At 41.8% G+C, this 21,632-nt stretch overlaps 15 non-coding genes across 15 annotated transcripts; all 15 read right to left on the reverse strand.

Annotated features, from left to right (window-relative positions):
• Nucleotides 1-5,183: 5,183 nt before the first annotated feature.
• TRNAC-GCA (transfer RNA cysteine (anticodon GCA)) lies at nucleotides 5,184-5,255 on the reverse strand. The gene has a single exon. It is a non-coding gene; the product is annotated as a tRNA-Cys (tRNA).
• A 1,010-nt stretch (nucleotides 5,256-6,265) lies between these two features.
• TRNAC-GCA (transfer RNA cysteine (anticodon GCA)) lies at nucleotides 6,266-6,337 on the reverse strand. Its single transcript has one exon. It is a non-coding gene; the product is annotated as a tRNA-Cys (tRNA).
• A 1,012-nt stretch (nucleotides 6,338-7,349) lies between these two features.
• TRNAC-GCA (transfer RNA cysteine (anticodon GCA)) lies at nucleotides 7,350-7,421 on the reverse strand. The gene has a single exon. It is a non-coding gene; the product is annotated as a tRNA-Cys (tRNA).
• A 1,012-nt stretch (nucleotides 7,422-8,433) lies between these two features.
• Nucleotides 8,434-8,505, reverse strand: TRNAC-GCA (transfer RNA cysteine (anticodon GCA)). The gene has a single exon. It is a non-coding gene; the product is annotated as a tRNA-Cys (tRNA).
• A 1,010-nt stretch (nucleotides 8,506-9,515) lies between these two features.
• TRNAC-GCA (transfer RNA cysteine (anticodon GCA)) lies at nucleotides 9,516-9,587 on the reverse strand. The gene has a single exon. It is a non-coding gene; the product is annotated as a tRNA-Cys (tRNA).
• A 1,010-nt stretch (nucleotides 9,588-10,597) lies between these two features.
• TRNAC-GCA (transfer RNA cysteine (anticodon GCA)) lies at nucleotides 10,598-10,669 on the reverse strand. The gene has a single exon. It is a non-coding gene; the product is annotated as a tRNA-Cys (tRNA).
• Nucleotides 10,670-11,682: 1,013 nt separating this feature from the next.
• Nucleotides 11,683-11,754, reverse strand: TRNAC-GCA (transfer RNA cysteine (anticodon GCA)). Its single transcript has one exon. It is a non-coding gene; the product is annotated as a tRNA-Cys (tRNA).
• A 1,012-nt stretch (nucleotides 11,755-12,766) lies between these two features.
• TRNAC-GCA (transfer RNA cysteine (anticodon GCA)) lies at nucleotides 12,767-12,838 on the reverse strand. The gene has a single exon. It is a non-coding gene; the product is annotated as a tRNA-Cys (tRNA).
• Nucleotides 12,839-14,681: 1,843 nt separating this feature from the next.
• Nucleotides 14,682-14,753, reverse strand: TRNAC-GCA (transfer RNA cysteine (anticodon GCA)). Its single transcript has one exon. It is a non-coding gene; the product is annotated as a tRNA-Cys (tRNA).
• A 1,010-nt stretch (nucleotides 14,754-15,763) lies between these two features.
• On the reverse strand, nucleotides 15,764-15,835 carry TRNAC-GCA (transfer RNA cysteine (anticodon GCA)). The gene has a single exon. It is a non-coding gene; the product is annotated as a tRNA-Cys (tRNA).
• Nucleotides 15,836-16,847: 1,012 nt separating this feature from the next.
• TRNAC-GCA (transfer RNA cysteine (anticodon GCA)) lies at nucleotides 16,848-16,919 on the reverse strand. Its single transcript has one exon. It is a non-coding gene; the product is annotated as a tRNA-Cys (tRNA).
• A 1,012-nt stretch (nucleotides 16,920-17,931) lies between these two features.
• Nucleotides 17,932-18,003, reverse strand: TRNAC-GCA (transfer RNA cysteine (anticodon GCA)). Its single transcript has one exon. It is a non-coding gene; the product is annotated as a tRNA-Cys (tRNA).
• Nucleotides 18,004-19,013: 1,010 nt separating this feature from the next.
• TRNAC-GCA (transfer RNA cysteine (anticodon GCA)) lies at nucleotides 19,014-19,085 on the reverse strand. The gene has a single exon. It is a non-coding gene; the product is annotated as a tRNA-Cys (tRNA).
• Nucleotides 19,086-20,097: 1,012 nt separating this feature from the next.
• On the reverse strand, nucleotides 20,098-20,169 carry TRNAC-GCA (transfer RNA cysteine (anticodon GCA)). Its single transcript has one exon. It is a non-coding gene; the product is annotated as a tRNA-Cys (tRNA).
• Nucleotides 20,170-21,181: 1,012 nt separating this feature from the next.
• Nucleotides 21,182-21,253, reverse strand: TRNAC-GCA (transfer RNA cysteine (anticodon GCA)). The gene has a single exon. It is a non-coding gene; the product is annotated as a tRNA-Cys (tRNA).
• Nucleotides 21,254-21,632: the final 379 nt, after the last annotated feature.

A 21,632-nucleotide genomic window follows, 5' to 3' on the forward strand; every position in this document is an offset into this window, starting at 1 on the left:
GAAATTCCACAGGAGGGGGCTGTAACCCCTCCTACACAGGAAGGGGCCTTGACCGCCTTTCCTTTCTTTCGGCGACCCATCCTTAGAAGGGACCGCCTCCCCGTTGAGGGGCCAATGGCCACCTCTCCCGAGCGCTCCCATCCGTGTTGGGTGACGCCCACTCATAGGGATCTTCCAATTAGTGCTCACCGATCATGACCTTACCGCCACAGGCCGGATAGTTGACCGGCTATCCGGACCCCCCACAAAGCTTCTACCTAAAGGTCATGTTATAACGTTTTTAACCATGCTAAAAGGTCTCCTATGAGTAACTCATTCCCCACCCGAGACAAATGCACACCATCCCCCAAATACATACTGTCATCATTAATACAGCCATGCGAAATAGAATGCAATGTCCTGGAACGGAACAACCTACTCATTTTGTTATTAAGCTTTCTAACAGAATGATTCAAAGCAGGAACAGAAATAGCCCCCCGCCACACCTTTCGTGGGATCATATGGGACCACGCAATTGTGCACACCGGAACTCTCCTCGCCAACCAACTTACAGTGGAAAGCATTGCCTCCAGGAGAAGTCGTCTACCGGTGGTGACCAAATCATTGCCCCCTAGATGTACTATGACTATAGACGGCGGTGACCTCTTCCGCCCTAACAAACCCTCGAAGAATGCTTGAAACTGGTCAATACAGAGACCGCCTCTTCCGTAGAAGGACACACTGTACCCGTATTCCCCAGCTACGTGAATCATGTCACCTGCTTTGAATACGTCCGCGGCACGCCTCACGTATGAGTGGCCCACGACCCACACCTCCTTTTTCACAGCCGGTGATGTCTGACCGCTGGCCCGGTGTTGGGTCGACTGCATAGTCCGCCCCGCCTCGTAGGCTTGCGCAACTGAAAACCAAACAAAAACAGGAAGCGTGAGTACATCATTACAGCTTCACAACATGTGCAACCGCACATACCTCTTATAACAATTGGAGGACCAACGCCCCACTCGTTTCACTTGTTCAACATTAAGACCCCTAGCTGTAGCTTCTGTAGCAGCCCCTATCCAAAAGGAATGGGTCCCAAACTCGCCCAGGTTCAAGCCCGCAGCGGCAATTGACATCGCAAGCACCCGCTGAAACTGAAATTTTGTCAGTGGGGTGGCGTCCGCGTGTCTCAACAAGGTCCCCCCCCATGATGCCACCCTTCGTGCTAGGTAGTCTTCTAAACACTTTACCGGACACATGGAGGACCCGGGAATCCTGCGTATGATTATGCAGTTACCCATCCCACCTTGATCGGTCTTGGACCTGACAAAGGATACAGTCATTGTCTCTCCTCTGATCTGAACGTGTTCCTGGCACAAACCCCCTGTCACATCCTGTTTGTTCCTTGCCACCAACTCGCTTACCCGCATCGCCCCATGAAATGCCAGCGTAAAAGCGGCCCGGAACAACACCGTCTCAAACTGAGATGAACATGTGGCAGGGAGTGTGGCCAACAACTGGGCCAACCTATCCAAACCTATCGGGCGCCTCTCATCTACTCTGCGACCCTCAAGGCGTTGCCACCCACGCAGCGCTTTCTGTACAACGAAAGACGCTGTCGGGTCCTGGATACCATGAGCCCTGGCAACAAAGGAAATGGCAGCACGATGCCTCTGGGCCGTCGCCACCGATTTCCCAGCCCTACGCAAGGACATCATAAAATTCACTACCCATTCCTCGTGGCCCCAAAGCCCCTCTCTATCAGTCCCCACAAAGGCTAAATAGGACCGGAACGCCCCTTCATATGCCTTCCTCGTCCTTGGTGCTAAACTCTCTCCCACGAGGTGACGAAGTTCGGGGCACCGAGAGACCAGAGAGCTTCGGGAAAGGGTGCCGGCTCCGGGTCCGCTGTGGGAAGGAAACCCGAGAAAGCCTGCATATGAAAACGAGACAGTGCATCAGCCGCCTGGTTCATTACCCCCGGGACATGTCTAGCTCTGAATAGCACATTCAGCTGCATACACAGTAAAAAAATTTCTTTGAGCAGTCTCAAAATCAGTTTGCATCGTGCTGCCTGGCTATTGATACACTCGACCACGGTCATATTGTCAGACCAAAATACCACAGAGTGATCTTTGAACCCTTCGGGCCACGTTCTCAGGGCCACCAAAATGGGGAAAAGTTCCAGGAAAGCAATATTACTTGTCAATCCATTGTCATGCCACCATGCCGGCCACCTTTGTGCCGACCATTTTGTGCCGAAGATGGCACCAAAACCCATGCTACCTGCCGAATCTGTCCATAGCCCCAGCTCTTCAGAGGACACGGCCGGTTTGTTCCAGACGACTCGATCATTGAAATCCGCCAGAAATGCCAACCAAATGCGCATGTCCTGGCGGACCTCAGCCGATAGTCTCGTGCGATGATGACCCTCCTTTAGGCCGACCATAGCTTGGGCAATCGAACGGGAAAAGGGGCGGGCCATTGGTATAACCCTCAGGGCAAAATTCAACTGTCCAACTAACTGCTGTAATTGCTGCAGCGTAACTTTAGATCCACTTATACACATTTGCAAGGCTGCCCTGAACTTCAACACTTTGTCAGCTGGTAAACGAAAACAACCCTCACTGGAGTCTAACTCGATCCCCAGAAACTCGAGGCAAGTCGCAGGACCCACCGTCTTACCTGGTGCCAATGGCACACCAAACTGCTTCATTAAAACACAAAATTCGGCCAAAGCCTGGCCACATTCGAGATCCCCGGCTGCCCCAAGGAACAAAAAATCATCAAGGTAATGCATTACATGTTGGAAACCCGTCTTTTTTGTGAAGACCCACTGTAGAAAACTACTGAATTTCTCGAAATAGGCGCAAGATATAGAGCACCCCATCGGCATACACCTATCCATGTAAAACTGACCCTGAAACATGAAACCCAGGAGACGCTGGTCGTCTGGGTGTACCGGGAGCAACCGGAACGCTGACTCGATATCTGACTTCGCCATCAGCGCCCCGGGCCCCAGGCGATTCAAAATGGCTACGGCCTCATCGAAGGATGCGTACCGCACCGAACACACTTCCGGGTCTATTGCATCGTTTACAGAAAGACCACGTGGAGCTGATAAATTATGAATCAGTCGGAACTCACCTGGGTCCTTCTTGGGGACCACCCCTAAAGGAGAACAAACAAAATTCTGCACCGGGGGTATACTAAACGGGCCGGCGACCCGACCTCGAGCAACCTCCTTCCGGATTTTTTCCTGTACCACGGTCGCATGCTGCAGGACCGAAAGTTGATTTTTACACTTTTCCACACCCTGAAAGTCCCCTACTGGGATGCGGAAACCATACGAAAACCCGTTCCGCAGCACCCCAGCAGAAGTACGATCCGGGTATTCGCTGAGCCAGGGAATCATCGCCAAGGTATCAATCGGGGTAGGTAAAGGCGCCCCTCGGACCATGTTAGACCTGTTTGGCGCCTCCTCTACCCCCGTTATCACCCGTTTTGGCTCTGCACGTGGACTCAGGATGGGACGACCCGCACCCACTACATTCGTGTCTAAATTTACACGATCCCTGGGGCCTAGTACATTTACTTCTGTTGAAATTCCAGCAGAACCCCTTTTTCCCTGTATTGCCGGCAGGTCTCGAGTAATCGTCAGTACCCGTACCTGATCGAAAGGGCGTCCCCGCATATTGGCGGGAGGACTCGCCAACATTACTCCCTACCAATGGCATTTTCAACATACCTGTCTCCTTCATTTTATCCCATGTCAAAGAATCATAACAATCCCAGGTTAAGCTTTTATTATGCTCTTTAGCCTTTCTAAAAAGATTATCGTAGCAGAACCAATGGTTACCCTGGTGTGATGTCGAGTACCCCATGATTCGCGACTGATAGGTCGGCAACTCGGAAAGCAACTCGGGCCTACGTTCCCCCAAGATCGACGTAAAAATCCCCCATGCTTTGCCCCAATTGCCAATATTCTCATTCACTTTAAAGGCGGCCATTTTTGCGCGCCAAACACTCGGATGCATGAGGTCTTTCTGGCCTTTAACATGCTCCACCTCATAATGATCAACAAGCAACGAGAAGATGTTCACATATTCCCCCGCCCAAATCTTCTCTTTAATTGCCAAAGGCACATGTTGACCCAACCTTTCTCTACGAGAGGGTGCTGACTCATCCCTCGCAATCGGCAATGGCCGCTTACCTGCACCGGACGCTGCCTCTGCGGTCGTAATCGTCCCTTGTGGCTTGTCAACTACTGCAGCCGGCGCGGGCACCTTGGCTGCCTCCCGTTTCGCGCGCAATTGTTTCAGCAGCGCCTGCGCGTCGACAGCCGTGGCGCCCTCACTACTATCGCCCAACCACGCTGCTAGTTGTGCTGCCAGCTCGGGCGGCATATCTTCATTGGACACCGGGGTGACCACCACGGGAATCGGATTCCCCTCCACGGGTACTGGGGTTGGCGCTTCGAGCGGGGTACAGGGAACCGGGACGTCTCCCCCAGCTGGTCCCCTCTTTGGCCTCTTGGCTCTCCCTCCTGGAGCTGCTCCAGCCGAAGGACGTTCCGGCCCCCCTTCCCCCTCTCTCTCCGCCACCCGCTTCTTTAGCTCGGTCATCTCCTTCATGAGGACCCGAAGCATCTGTTCCGTCGTCATTCTCTTTCCGCCTTTCTTGGGCATTTCTCCGACAGAGTATCTGTAAGACAAAAGAAAGATTACAACGCTCAAAATTGGCTCTTCGTCCCGTCTCGAGCTCACGTGCAGCGAGGAGGTGCAGCTTCAGAGCACAGGAACAAGAGGATGCCTTCTGGTCTTGCGTCCCCTTTTATCCGTCTTCAGGGCGGGCGTAACCCCGCCCCGGCCTGCCCCGAGGGCGTGGCCAGCCGCGTCAGTGTCTAGGCCAGCCCACTCTAGGGCGGGAAAAAGCGCGCCCCGGCTACGCCGCTTCGGGCATACCAGCCGAGACTCGCTTCCCGCCCAAGATGGCTTCCCGGGGGGATCGTGGTACTCTGCCATACGTTCGGGGGGACCGAGTGGTCGCCCCTTTCCAAACTCCATTTACTCACAGGTTTTGAGCAGCAAACTCTGTAATGCTATTAAAGTGCAATATCCAAGGGAACACTGACTCTGTCAAAGATGATCCAAAAGGAATTGATGAAAAGTCCCAACTACAAACAACAGAATCAATATAGTCTGAGGGGACACCTGGATTTGAACCAGGGACCTCTTGATCTGCAGTCAAATGCTCTACCACTGAGCTATATCCCCAGCTTTTCAGTAAAATCAGAATGACATAATATCAGTACATCATGAAAGAGTGAGAGGATCATGCTAAGTTGTGCCGGAAAGTACAGGCTTGAAACTGTGGAACAGGAGAAGTAGTCCTTAATATTATTTATTAAAGTAAAACTGGATCATTTAAAAAACAGATTAATTTTTTCATTGCTATTTTATTTGAATAGGCCGTGGAACATAAGACCAATGCCTCTACATACAATGATTGTTTTGAAACATTCTTAAAGGGGAAGAGGTTTTTACGTGACACATTATCATTTGATGATTGGTTACCACAATCACCGAGATGGTGGTGAAGTATGATTGTTTTTTGGCCAAATTACGATGGAAAAACATTTCTACATACCACTACAATTCGGTATTTGGAAGGAACACCCAAACACCCCTTTCAAGTACCTTCGATTTAATACATCAAAAAAAGCCACTTTGTGCTTGCAACTGGCCTGATTCTTCAGACCAGCCTTCTTGCAACTGCAACGAGGGTTTGTACATCTTGCACGTAGGCAGAGCTTTCAAGGAGAAATTAAATAGTTCCTAAGTTGCACAAAAATGAAGTGCTTCAAACAAACACATACTTTGTATGGACAGAGAAGAGATGGAATATATGTAAGACTGAGGACACAGGTGTAATGAGAAATAGATTGATTGCATAGCTGCCCAGTATTCTAAGCCATTTCTTTAGTCCGATTCAAGAGAGCACCAAACAGTATAACAAATTTGTCAATTGGTTTCATAGTCCATTCCCTTTGTTTAGAGCTGTGAAAGGTAGAGACGAATTCCAAAATAGATCAATGATGTTTCCGAAATTTCCCATAGGGAATACCAAGCCCAGTGTAAAAAATGCAGTTACTCACAAGTTTTAATCAGCAACACTGTAATGGTATTAAAGTGTAACATCCAAGGGAACACTGACTCTGTCAAAGATGATCCAAATGGGATTCATGAAAATTCCCAACTACAAACAGCAGATTCAAAATAGTATGAGGGGACACCCGGATTTGAACCAGGGACCTCTTGATCTGCAGTCAAATGCTCTACCACTGAGCTATATCCCCAGCTGTCATCCAAGTTCAGAATGACAATATATCAGTACATCATGAAAGAGTGAGAGGATCATGCTAAGTTGTGCTGGAAAGTACAACCTTGAAACTGTGGAACTGTAGAAGTAGTTCTTAATAATATTTATTAAAGGAAAAATGGATCATTAAAAAAAATATATGTATTTGTTTGATTGGTATTTTATTTGAATAGGCAGTGGTACATAGGACCAATGCCTGCACTTAAAATGTTTGTTTTGAAACATTCTCAAAGGGGAAGAGGTTTTTACGGGATACCTTATTGTTTCATGTTTGGTTACCACAATCACTCAGATGGTGATGAAGTATGATTGTTTTGGGCCACATTACGGTGGAAAAACATTTCTACATACCACTACAATTCGGTATTTGGAAGGTACACCCAAACACCCCTTTCACGGACCTTCGATTTAAAACATCAGAAAAAGCCACTTTGTGCTTGCAAATGGCCTGATTCTTCAGGCCAGCCTTCTTGCAACTGCAACAATGGTTCGTACATCTTGCACGTAGGCAGAGCATTTAAGGAGAAATTAAATAGTTCCTACGTTGCACAAAAATGAAGTGCTTCAAACAAGCACATACTTTTAATGCACAGGGAAAAGGTGGAATACATGTAAGACTGAGGACACAGGTGAAATGAGAAATAGACTGACTGCATCGCTGCACCGTATTCTAAGCCATTTCTTTAGTGCGATTCAAGAAAGCACCAAACAGTATAACAAATTTGTCAATTTGTTTCATAGTCCATTCCCTTTCTTTAGGTCTGTAAAAGGAAGAGCCAAATTCCAAAAAAGATCAATGATCTTTCAGAAAGTTCCCAAAGGGAACACCAAGCCGAGTGTTAAAACTGCATTTACTCACAGGTTTTGAGCAGCAAACTCTGTAATGCTATTAAAGTGCAATATCCAAGGGAACACTGACTCTGTCAAAGATGATCCAAAAGGAATTGATGAAAAGTCCCAACTACAAACAACAGAATCAAAATAGTATGAGGGGACATCCGGATTTGAACCAGGGACCTCTTGATCTGCAGTCAAATGCTCTACCACTGAGCTATATCCCCAGCTTATCAGAAAAATTAGAATGACATAATATCAGTACATCATGAAAGAGTGAGAGGATCATGCTAAGTTGTGCCGGAAAGTACAGGCTTGAAACTGTGGAACAGGAGAAGTAGTCCTTAATATTATTTATTAAAGTAAAACTGGATCATTTAAAAAACAGATTAATTTGTTTCATTGCTATTTTATTTGAATAGGCAGTGGTACATAAGACCAATGCCTCTACATACAATGATTGTTTTGAAACATTCTTAAAGCGGAAGAGGTTTTTACATGGCACATTATCATTTGATGATTGGTTACCACAATCACCGAGATGGTGGTGAAGTATGAATGTTTTTTGGCCAAATTACGGAGGAAAAACATTTCTACATACCACTACAATTCGGTATTTGGAAGGAACACCCAAACACCCCTTTCAAGTACCTTCGATTTAATACATCAAAAAAAGCCACTTTGTGCTTGCAACTGGCCTGATTCTTCAGACCAGCCTTCTTGCAACTGCAACGAGGGTTTGTACATCTTGCACGTATGCAGAGCTTTCAAGGAGAAATTAAATAGTTCCTACGTTGCACAAAAATGAAGTGCTTCAAACAAGCACATACTTTTAATGCACGGGGAAAAGGTGGAATATATGTAAGACTGAGGACACAGGCGAAATGAGAAATAGACTGACTGCATCGCTGCACAGTATTCTAAGCCATTTCTTTAGTGCGATTCAAGAAAGCATCAAACAGTATAACAAATTTGTCAATTTGTTTCATAGTCCATTCCCTTTCTTTAGTGCTGTAAAAGGAAGAGCCAAATTCCAAAATAGATCAATGATCTTTCAGAAATTTCCCAAGGGGAATACCAAGCCGAGTGTTAAAACTCCATTTACTCACATGTTTTGAGCAACAAACTCTGTAATGCTATTAAAGTGCAATATCCAAGGGAACACTGACTCTGTCAAAGATGATCCAAAAGGAATTGATGAAAAGTCCCAACTACAAACAACAGAATCAAAATAGTCTGAGGGGACACCTGGATTTGAACCAGGGACCTCTTGATCTGCAGTCAAATGCTCTACCACTGAGCTATATCCCCTGCTTTTCAGTAAAATCAGAATGACATAATATCAGTACATCATGAAAGAGTGAGAGGATCATGCTAAGTTGTGCCGGAAAGTACAGGCTTGAAACTGTGGAACAGGAGAAGTAGTCCTTAATATTATTTATTAAAGTAAAACTGGCTCATTTAAAAAACAGATTAATTTGTTTCATTGCTATTTTATTTGAATAGGCAGTGGTACATAAGACCAATTCCTCTACATACAATGATTGTTTTGAAACATTCTTAAAGCGGAAGAGGTTTTTACGTGACACATTATCATTTGATGATTGGTTACCACAATCACCGAGATGGTGGTGAAGTATGAATGTTTTTTGGCCAAATTACGGAGGAAAAACATTTCTACATACCACTACAATTCGGCATTTGGAAGGAACACCAAACACCCCTTTCAAGTACCTTCGATTTAATACATCAAAAAAAGCCACTTTGTGCTTGCAACTGGCCTGATTCTTCAGGCCAGCCTTCTTGCAACTGCAACGAGGGTTTGTACATCTTGCATCTTGCAGAGCTTTCAAGGAGAAATTAAATAGTTCCTATGTTGCACAAAAATGAAGTGCTTCAAACAAGCACATACTTTTAATGCACAGGGAAAAGGTGGAATATATGTAAGACTGAGGACACAGGTGAAATGAGAAATAGACTGACTGCATCGCTGCACAGTATTCTAAGCCATTTCTTTAGTGCGATTCAAGAAAGCATCAAACAGTATAACAAATTTGTCAATTTGTTTCATAGTCCATTCCCTTTCTTTAGTGCTGTAAAAGGAAGAGCCAAATTCCAAAATAGATCAATGATCTTTCAGAAATTTCCCAAAGGGAATACCAAGCCGAGTGTTAAAACTCCATTTACTCACAGGTTTTGAGCAGCAAACTCTGTAATGCTATTAAAGTGCAATATCCAAGGGAACACTGACTCTGTCAAAGATGATCCAAAAGGAATTGATGAAAAGTCCCAACTACAAACAACAGAATCAATATAGTCTGAGGGGACACCCGGATTTGAACCAGGGACCTCTTGATCTGCAGTCAAATGCTCTACCACTGAGCTATATCCCCAGCTTTTCAGTAAAATCAGAATGACATAATATCAGTACATCATGAAAGAGTGAGAGGATCATGCTAAGTTGTGCCGGAAAGTACAGGCTTGAAACTGTGGAACAGGAGAAGTAGTCCTTAATATTATTTATTAAAGTAAAACTGGATCATTTAAAAAACAGAAGAATTTTTTCATTGCTATTTTATTTGAATAGGCCGTGGAACATAAGACCAATGCCTCTACATACAATGATTGTTTTGAAACATTCTTAAAGGGGAAGAGGTTTTTACGTGACACATTATCATTTGATGATTGGTTACCACAATCACCGAGATGGTGGTGAAGTATGATTGTTTTTTGGCCAAATTACGATGGAAAAACATTTCTACATACCACTACAATTCGGTATTTGGAAGGAACACCCAAACACCCCTTTCAAGTACCTTCAATTTAATACATCAAAAAAAGCCACTTTGTGCTTGCAACTGGCCTGATTCTTCAGACCAGCCTTCTTGCAACTGCAACGAGGGTTTGTACATCTTGCACGTAGGCAGAGCTTTCAAGGAGAAATTAAATAGTTCCTAAGTTGCACAAAAATGAAGTGCTTCAAACAAACACATACTTTGTATGGACAGAGAAGAGATGGAATATATGTAAGACTGAGGACACAGGTGTAATGAGAAATAGACTGATTGCATAGCTGCCCAGTATTCTAAGCCATTTCTTTAGTTCGATTCAAGAGAGCACCAAACAGTATAACAAATTTGTCAATTGGTTTCATAGTCCATTCCCTTTGTTTAGAGCTGTGAAAGGTAGAGACGAATTCCAAAATAGATCAATGATGTTTCAGAAATTTCCCATAGGGAATACCAAGCCCAGTGTAAAAAATGCAGTTACTCACAAGTTTTAATCAGCAACACTGTAATGGTATTAAAGTGTAACATCCAAGGGAACACTGACTCTGTCAAAGATGATCCAAATGGGATTCATGAAAATTCCCAACTACAAACAGCAGATTCAAAATAGTATGAGGGGACACCCAGATTTGAACCAGGGACCTCTTGATCTGCAGTCAAATGCTCTACCACTGAGCTATATCCCCAGCTGTCATCCAAGTTCAGAATGACAATATATCAGTACATCATGAAAGAGTGAGAGGATCATGCTAAGTTGTGCCGGAAAGTACAACCTTGAAACTGTGGAACTGTAGAAGTAGTTCTTAATAATATGTATTAAAGGAAAAATGGATCATTAAAAAATATATATGTATTTGTTTGATTGGTATTTTATTTGAATAGGCAGTGGTACATAGGACCAATGCCTGCACTTAAAATGTTTGTTTTGAAACATTCTCAAAGGGGAAGAGGTTTTTACGGGATACCTTATTGTTTCATGTTTGGTTACCACAATCACTCAGATGGTGATGAAGTATGATTGTTTTGGGCCACATTACGGTGGAAAAACATTTCTACATACCACTACAATTCGGTATTTGGAAGGTACACCCAAACACCCCTTTCACGGACCTTCGATTTAAAACATCAGAAAAAGCCACTTTGTGCTTGCAAATGGCCTGATTCTTCAGGCCAGCCTTCTTGCAACTGCAACAATGGTTCGTACATCTTGCACGTATGCAGAGCATTTAAGGAGAAATTAAATAGTTCCTACGTTGCACAAAAATGAAGTGCTTCAAACAAGCACATACTTTTAAAGCACAGGGAAAAGGTGGAATACATGTAAGACTGAGGACACAGGTGAAATGAGAAATAGACTGACTGCATCGCTGCACAGTATTCTAAGCCATTTCTTTAGTGCGATTCAAGAAAGCACCAAACAGTATAACAAATTTGTCAATTTTTTTTCATAGTCCATTCCCTTTCTTTAGGTCTGTAAAAGGAAGAGCCAAATTCCAAAAAAGATCAATGATCTTTCAGAAAGTTCCCAAAGGGAACACCAAGCCGAGTGTTAAAACTGCATTTACTCACAGGTTTTGAGCAGCAAACTCTGTAATGCTATTAAAGTGCAATATCCAAGGGAACACTGACTCTGTCAAAGATGATCCAAAAGGAATTGATGAAAAGTCCCAACTACAAACAACAGAATCAAAATAGTATGAGGGGACATCCGGATTTGAACCAGGGACCTCTTGATCTGCAGTCAAATGCTCTACCACTGAGCTATATCCCCAGCTTATCAGAAAAATTAGAATGACATAATATCAGTACATCATGAAAGAGTGAGAGGATCATGCTAAGTTGTGCCGGAAAGTACAGGCTTGAAACTGTGGAGCAGGAGAAGTAGTCCTTAATATTATTTATTAAAGTAAAACTGGATCATTTAAAAAACAGATTAATTTGTTTCATTGCTATTTTATTTGAATAGGCAGTGGTACATAAGACCAATGCCTCTACATACAATGATTGTTTTGAAACATTCTTAAAGCGGAAGAGGTTTTTACATGGCACATTATCATTTGATGATTGGTTACCACAATCACCGAGATGGTGGTGAAGTATGAATGTTTTTTGGCCAAATTACGGAGGAAAAACATTTCTACATACCACTACAATTCGGTATTTGGAAGGAACACCCAAACACCCCTTTCAAGTACCTTCGATTTAATACATCAAAAAAAGCCACTTTGTGCTTGCAACTGGCCTGATTCTTCAGACCAGCCTTCTTGCAACTGCAACGAGGGTTTGTACATCTTGCACGTAGGCAGAGCTTTCAAGGAGAAATTAAATAGTTCCTACGTTGCACAAAAATGAAGTGCTTCAAACAAGCACATACTTTTAATGCACAGGGAAAAGGTGGAATATATGTAAGACTGAGGACACAGGTGAAATGAGAAATAGACTGACTGCATCGCTGCACAGTATTCTAAGCCATTTCTTTAGTGCGATTCAAGAAAGCATCAAACAGTATAACAAATTTGTCAATTTGTTTCATAGTCCATTCCCTTTCTTTAGTGCTGTAAAACGAAGAGCCAAATTCCAAAATAGATCAATGATCTTTCAGAAATTTCCCAAGGGGAATACCAAGCCGAGTGTTAAAACTCCATTTACTCACATGTTTTGAGCAGCAAACTCTGTAATGCTATTAAAGTGCAATATCCAAGGGAACACTGACTCTGTCAAAGATGATCCAAAAGGAATTGATGAAAAGTCCCAACTACAAACAACAGAATCAAAATCGTCTGAGGGTACACCCGGATTTGAACCAGGGACCTCTTGATCTGCAGTCAAATGCTCTACCACTGAGCTATATCCCCAGCTTTTCAGTAAAATCAGAATGACATAATATCAGTACATCATGAAAGAGTGAGAGGATCATGCTAAGTTGTGCCGGAAAGTACAGGCTTGAAACTGTGGAACAGGAGAAGTAGTCCTTAATATTATTTATTAAAGTAAAACTGGATCATTTAAAAAACAGATTAATTTTTTCATTGCTATTTTATTTGAATAGGCCGTGGTACATAAGACCAATGCCTCTACATACAATGATTGCTTTGAAACATTCTTAAAGTGGAAGAGGTTTTTACGTGACAAATTATCATTTGATGATTGGTTACCACAATCACCGAGATGGTGGTGAAGTATGATTGTTTTTTGGCCAAATTACGATGGAAAAACATTTCTACATACCACTACAATTCGTTATTTGGAAGGAACACCCAAACACCCCTTTCAAGTACCTTCAATTTAATACATCAAAAAAAGGCACTTTGTGCTTGCAACTGGCCTGATTCTTCAGACCAGCCTTCTTTGAACTGCAACGAGGGTTTGTACATCTTGCACATAGGCAGAGCTTTCAAGGAGAAATTAAATAGTTCCTAAGTTGCACAAAAATGAAGTGCTTCAAACAAACACATACTTTGTATGGACAGAGAAGAGATGGAATATATGTATGACTGAGGACACAGGTGTAATGAGAAATAGATTGATTGCATAGCTGCCCAGTATTCTAAGCCATTTCTTTAGTGCGATTCAAGAGAGCACCAAACAGTATAACAAATTTGTCAATTGGTTTCATGGTCTCAAATTGAATGGGGAGAAGACCGAGGTGATGGTGTTCGGTGGAAGGGAAGATATCTGGTCCATGGAGTGGTGGCCCGACTCGCTTGGTCTGTGCCCCAAACCTACTTCTTCAGCTAAAAATCTTGGGGTGATGATTGACCCTATCCTGGACATGCGCCAGCAAGTCAACAGGACGGTATCGACCTGTTGGGGCATAATTCATGTTCTCAGGAAAATAAGGAACTATCTTTCCCAGCCGGCTAGAAGACAACTTGCTGTCACCCTTTTGGGATCGCGCCTGGACTACTGCAATGCGCTGTATGCTGGACTGAATAAGAGTCAGATGCAGCGCTTGCAGGTAGTACAGAATGCGGCAGCTAGATTTGTCCTTGATCTTCCCCGTCGCTCTTCGGCCACGCTGGCCAGGAAGCAGTTGCATTGGCTTCCGATTAAGTAGCGGATTGTCTTCAAGTCCATGTGTATGGTCTATAAAGCCTTGGCCAAAAGCAGCCCCACAGGGATCAGAGCCATCCTGACATACTACAACCCTGGCAGGAGCCTCCGCTCCTCCAATCACTCTTTCCTCCACATCCCCCGTACTCGGAAAGCCAGATGGGGTGGTAAGGCTTTTTCCCTCCTGGCCCCTAAATGGTGGAACGATCTTCCATTAGAACTTAGGTCCCTCCCCTCCCTCCAAACTTTCAGAGCAGCCCTTAAAACTCGCCTCTTTGTTCAAGCGTACATGTAAGTGCTTTACTGCCCGCTTTTGATCTTTTTTGTTAGGCCCCTTGACACCTTCGGGTTTTTGTTTGCGCGGTACAAGTTGCAAAATAAATAAATAAAATAAATAGTCCATTCCCTTTGTTTAGAGCTGTGAAAGGTAGAGCCGAATTCCAAAATAGATCAATGATGTTTCAGAAATTTCCCATAGGGAATACCAAGCCCAGTGTAAAAAATGCAGTTACTCACAAGTTTTAATCAGCAACACTGTAATGTTATTAAAGTGTAACATCCAAGGAAACACTGACTATGTCAAAGATGATCCAAATGGGATTCATGAAAATTCCCAACTACAAACAGCAGATTCAAAATAGTATGAGGGGATACCCGGATTTGAACCAGGGTCCTCTTGATCTGCAGTCAAATGCTCTACCACTGAGCTATATCCCCAACAGTCAAGCAAAGATCAGAATGACAATATATCAGTACATCATGAAAGAGTGAGAGGATCATGCTAAGTTGTGCCGGAAAGTACAACCTTGAAACTGTGGAACTGTAGAAGTAGTTCTTAATATTATTTATTAAAGGAAAAATGGATCATTAAAAAAAAAATGTATTTGTTTGATTGGTATTTTATTTGAATAGGCAGTGGTACATAGGACCAATGCCTGCACTTAAAATGTTTGTTTTGAAACATTCTCGAAGGGGAAGAGGGTTTTACGGGATACCTTATTATTTCATGTTTGGTTACCACAATCACTCAGATGGTGATGAAGTATGATTGTTTTGGGCCACATTACGGTGGAAAAACATTTCTACATACCACTACAATTCGGTATTTGGAAGGAACACCCAAACACCCCTTGCAAGTACCTTCAATTTAATACATCAAAAAAAGCCTCTTTGTGCTTGCAACTGGCCTGATTCTTCAGACCAGCCTTCTTGCAACTGCAACAAGGGTTTGTACATCTTGTACGTAGGCAGAGCTTTCAAGGAGAAATTAAATAGTTCCTAAGTTGCACAAAAATGAAGTGCTTCAAACAAACACATACTTTGTATGGACAGAGAAGAGATGGAATATATGTAAGACTGAGGACACAGGTGTAATGAGAAATAGATTGATTGCATAGCTGCCCAGTATTCTAAGCCATTTCTTTAGTGCGATTCAAGAGAGCACCAAACAGTATAACAAATTTGTCAATTGGTTTCATAGTCCATTCCATTTGTTTAGAGCTGTGAAAGGTAGAGCCGAATTCCAAAATAGATCAATGATGTTTCAGAAATTTCCCATAGGGAATACCAAGCCCAGTGTAAAAAATGCAGTTACTCACAAGTTTTAATCAGCAACACTGTAATGGTATTAAAGTGTAACATCCAAGGGAACACTGACTCTGCCAAAGATGATCCAAATGGGATTCATGAAAATTCCCAACTACAAACAGCAGATTCAAAATAGTATGAGGGGACACCCGGATTTGAACCAGGGACCTCTTGATCTGCAGTCAAATGCTCTACCACTGAGCTATATCCCAAGCTGTCAGCCAAGATCAGAATGACAATATATCAGTACATCATGAAAGAGTGAGAGGATCATGCTAAGTTGTGCCGGAAAGTACAACCTTGAAACTGTGGAACTGTAGAAGTAGTTCTTAATATTATTTATTAAAGGAAAAATGGATCATTAAAAAAAATATATGTATTTGTTTGATTGGTATTTTATTTGAATAGGCAGTGGTACATAGGACCAATGCCTGCACTTAAAATGTTTGTTTTGAAACATTCTCAAAGGGGAAGAGTTTTTTACGGGATACCTTATTGTTTCATGTTTGGTTACCACAATCACTCAGATGGTGATGAAGTATGATTGTTTTGGGCCACATTACGGTGGAAAAACATTTCTACATACCACTACAATTCGGTATTTGGAAGGTACACCCAAACACCCCTTTCACGGACCTTTGATTTAAAACATCAGAAAAAGCCACTTTGTGCTTGCAAATGGCCTGATTCTTCAGGCCAGCCTTCTTGCAACTGCAACAATGGTTCGTACATCTTGCACGTAGGCAGAGCATTTAAGGAGAAATTAAATAGTTCCTACGTTGCACAAAAATGAAGTGCTTCAAACAAGCACATACTTTTAATGCACAGGGAAAAGGTGGAATATATGTAAGACTGAGGACACAGGTGAAATGAGAAATAGACTGACTGCATCGCTGCACAGTATTCTAAGCCATTTCTTTAGTGCGATTCAAGAAAGCACCAAACAGTATAACAAATTTGTCAATTTGTTTCATAGTCCATTCCCTTTCTTTAGGTCTGTAAAAGGAAGAGCCAAATTCCCAAAAAGATCAATGATCTTTCAGAAAGTTCCCAAAGGGAACACCAAGCCGAGTGTTAAAACTACATTTACTCACAGGTTTTGAGCAGCAAACTCTGTAATGCTATTAAAGTGCAATATCCAAGGGAACACTGACTCTGTCAAAGATCATCCAAAAGGAATTGATGAAAAGTCCCAACTACAAACAACAGAATCAAAATAGTCTGAGGGGACACCTGGATTTGAACCAGGGACCTCTTGATCTGCAGTCAAATGCTCTACCACTGAGCTATATCCCCAGCTTTTCAGAAAAATTAGAATGACATAATATCAGTACATCATGAAAGAGTTAGAGGATCATGCTAAGTTGTGCAGGAAAGTACAGGCTTGAAACTGTGGAACAGGAGAAGTAGTCCTTAATATTATTTATTAAAGTAAAACTGGATCATTTAAAAAACAGATTAATTTGTTTCATTGCTATTTTATTTGAATAGGCAGTGGTACATAAGACCAATGCCTCTACATACAATGATTGTTTTGAAACATTCTTAAAGCGGAAGAGGTTTTTACATGACACATTATCATTTGATGATTGGTTACCACAATCACCGAGATGGTGGTGAAGTATGAATGTTTTTTGGCCAAATTACAGAGGAAAAACATTTCTACATACCTCTACAATTCGGTATTTGGAAGGAACACCCAAACACCCCTTTCAAGTACCTTCGATTTAATACATCAAAAAAAGCCACTTTGTGCTTGCAACTGGCCTGATTCTTCAGACCAGCCTTCTTGCAACTGCAACGAGGGTTTGTACATCTTGCACGTAGGCAGAGCTTTCAAGGAGAAATTAAATAGTTCCTACGTTGCACAAAAATGAAGTGCTTCAAACAAGCACATACTTTTAATGCAGAGGGAAAAGGTGGAATGTATGTAAGACTGAGGACACAGGTGAAATGAGAAATAGACTGACTGCATCGCTGCACAGTATTCTAAGCCATTTCTTTAGTGCGATTTAAGAAAGCATCAAACAGTATAACAAATTTGTCAATTTGTTTCATAGTCCATTCCCTTTCTTTAGTGCTGTAAAAGGAAGAGCCAAATTCCAAAATAGATCAATGATCTTTCAGAAATTTCCCAAGGGGAATACCAAGCCGAGTGTTAAAACGCCATTTACTCACATGTTTTGAGCAGCAAACTCTGTAATGCTATTAAAGTGCAATATCCAAGGGAACACTGACTCTGTCAAAGATGATCCAAAAGGAATTGATGAAAAGTCCCAACTACAAACAACAGAATCAAAATAGTCTGAGGGGACACCCGGATTTGAACCAGGGACCTCTTGATCTGCAGTCAAATGCTCTACCACTGAGCTATATCTCCAGCTTTTCAGTAAAGTCAGAATGACATAATATCAGTACATCATGAAAGAGTGAGAGGATCATGCTAAGTTGTGCCGGAAAGTACAGGCTTGAAACTGTGGAACAGGAGAAGTAGTCCTTAATATTATTTATTAAAGTAAAACTGGATCATTTAAAAAACAGATTAATTTTTTCATTGCTATTTTATTTGAATAGGCCGTGGTACATAAGACCAATGCCTCTACATACAATGATTGTTTTGAAACATTCTTAAAGGGGAAGAGGTTTTTACGTGACACATTATCATTTGATGATTCGTTACCACAATCACCGAGATGGTGGTGAAGTATGATTGTTTTTTGGCCAAATTACGATGGAAAAACATTTCTACATACCACTACAATTCGGTATTTGGAAGGAACACCCAAACACCCCTTTCAAGTACCTTCAATTTAATACATCAAAAAAAGGCACTTTGTGCTTGCAACTGGCCTGATTCTTCAGACCAGCCTTCTTGCAACTGCAACAAGGGTTTGTACATCTTGCACGTAGGCAGAGCTTTCAAGTAGAAATTAAATAGTTCCTAAGTTGCACAAAAATGAAGTGCTTCAAACAAACACATACTTTGTATGGACAGAGAAGAGATGGAATATATGTAAGACTGAGGACACAGGTGTAATGAGAAATAGATTGATTGCATAGCTGCCCAGTATTCTAAGCCATTTCTTTAGTGCGATTCAAGAGAGCACCAAACAGTATAACAAATTTGTCAATTGGTTTCATAGTCCATTCCCTTTGTTTAGAGCTGTGAAAGGTAGAGACGAATTCCAAAATAGATCAATGATGTTTCAGAAATTTCCCATAGGGAATACCAAGCCCAGTGTAAAAAATGCAGTTACTCACAAGTTTTAATCAGCAACACTGTAATGGTATTAAAGTGTAACATCCAAGGGAACACTGACTCTGTCAAAGATGATCCAAATGGGATTCATGAAAATTCCCAACTACAAACAGCAGATTCAAAATAGTATCAGGGGATACCCGGATTTGAACCAGGGACCTCTTGATCTGCAGTCAAATGCTTTACCACTGAGCTATATCCCTAGCTGTCATCCAAGTTCAGAATGACAATATATCAGTACATCATGAAAGAGTGAGAGGATCATGCTAAGTTGTGCCGGAAAGTACAACCTTGAAACTGTGGAACTGTAGAAGTAGTTCTTAATATTATTTATTAAAGGAAAAATGGATCATTAAAAAAAATATATGTATTTGTTTGATTGGTATTTTATTTGAATAGGCAGTGGTACATAAGACCAATGCCTGCACTTAAAATGTTTGTTTTGAAACATTCTCAAAGGGGAAGAGGTTTTTACGGGATACCTTATTGTTTCATGTTTGGTTACCACAATCACTCAGATGGTGATGAAGTATGATTGTTTTGGGCCACATTACAGTGGAAAAACATTTCTACATACCACTACAATTCGGTATTTGGAAGGTACACCCAAACACCCCTTTCACGGACCTTCAATTTAAAACATCAGAAAAAGCCACTTTGTGCTTGCAAATGGCCTGATTCTTCAGGCCAGCCTTCTTGCAACTGCAACAATGGTTTGTACATCTTGCACGTAGGCAGAGCATTTAAGGAGAAATTAAATAGTTCCTACGTTGCACAAAAATGAAGTGCTTCAAACAAGCACATACTTTGGATGCACAGGGAAAAGGTGGAATATATGTAAGACTGAGGACACAGGTGAAATGAGAAATAGACTGACTGCATCGCTGCACAGTATTCGAAGCCATTTCTTTAGTGCGATTCAAGAAAGCACCAAACAGTATAACAAATTTGTCAGTTTATTTCATAGTCCATTCCCTTTCTCTTGTGCTGTAAAAGGAAGAGCCAAATTCCAAAATAGATCAATGATCTTTCAGAAAGTTCCCAAAGGGAACACCAAGCCGAGTGTTAAAACTGCATTTACTCACAGGTTTTGAGCAGCAAACTCTGTAATGATATTAAAGTGCAATATCCAAGGGAACACTGACTCTGTCAAAGATGATCCAAAAGGAATTGATGAAAAGTCCCAACTACAAACAACAGAATCAAAATAGTCTGAGGGGACACCCGGATTTGAACCAGGGACCTCTTGATCTGCAGTCAAATGCTCTACCACTGAGCTATATCCCCATCTTTTCAGTAAAATCAGAATGACATAATATCAGTACATCATGAAAGAGTGAGAGGATCATGCTAAGTTGTGCCGGAAAGTACAGGCTTGAAACTATGGAACAGGAGAAGTAGTCCTTAATATTATTTATTAAAGTAAAACTGGCTCATTTAAAAAACAGATTAATTTGTTTCATTGCTATTTTATTTGAATAGGCAGTGGTACATAAGACCAATTCCTCTACATACAATGATTGTTTTGAAACATTCTTAAAGCGGAAGAGGTTTTTACATGACACATTATCATTTGATGATTGGTTACCACAATCACCGAGATGGTGGTGAAGTATGAATGTTTTTTGGCCAAATTACGGAGGAAAAACATTTCTACATACCACTACAATTCGGTATTTGGAAGGAACACCCAAACACCCCTTTCAAGTACCTTCAATTTAATACATCAAAAAAAGCCACTTTGTGCTTGCAACTGGCCTGATTCTTCAGACCAGCCTTCTTGCAACTGCAACAAGGGTTTGTACATCTTGCACGTAGGCAGAGCTTTCAAGGAGAAATTAAATAGTTCCTACGTTGCACAAAAATGAAGTGCTTCAAACAAGCACATACTTTTAATGCACAGGGAAAAGGTGGAATATATGTAAGACTGAGGACACAGGTGAAATGAGAAATAGATTGATTTCATAGCTGCCCAGTATTCTAAGCCATTTCTTTAGTGCGATTCAAGAAAGCATCAAACAGTATAACAAATGTGTCAATTTGTTTCATAGTCCATTCCCTTTCTTTAGTGCTGTAAAAGGAAGAGCCAAATTCCAAAATAGATCAATGATCTTTCAGAAATTTCCCAAAGGGAATACCAAGCCGAGTGTTAAAGTTCCATTTACTCACAGGTTTTGAGCAGCAAACTCTGTAATGCTATTAAAGTGCAATATCCAAGGGAACACTGACTCTGTCAAAGATGATCCAAAAGGAATTGATGAAAAGTCCCAACTACAAACAACAGAATCAAAATAGTCTGAGGGGACACCCGGATTTGAACCAATGACCTCTTGATCTGCAGTCAAATGCTCTACCACTGAGCTATATCCCCAGCTTTTCAGTAAAATCAGAATGACATAATATCAGTACATCATGAAAGAGTGAGAGGATCATGCTAAGTTGTGCCGGAAAGTACAGGCTTGAAACTGTGGAACAGGAGAAGTAGTCCTTAATATTTTTTATTAAAGTAAAACTGGATCATTTAAAAAACAGATTAATTTTTTCATTGCTATTTTATTTGAATAGGCCGTGGTACATAAGACCAATGCCTCTACATACAATGATTGTTTTGAAACATTCTTGAAGGGGAAGAGGTTTTTACGTGACACATTATCATTTGATGATTGGTTACCACAATCACCGAGATGGTGGTGAAGTATGATTGTTTTTTGGCCAAATTACGATTGAAAAACATTTCTACATACCACTAC

This window comes from Lissotriton vulgaris, chromosome 1_1 (assembly GCF_964263255.1).
Source record: "Lissotriton vulgaris chromosome 1_1, aLisVul1.2, whole genome shotgun sequence".
Lineage (NCBI taxonomy): Eukaryota > Metazoa > Chordata > Amphibia > Caudata > Salamandridae > Lissotriton > Lissotriton vulgaris.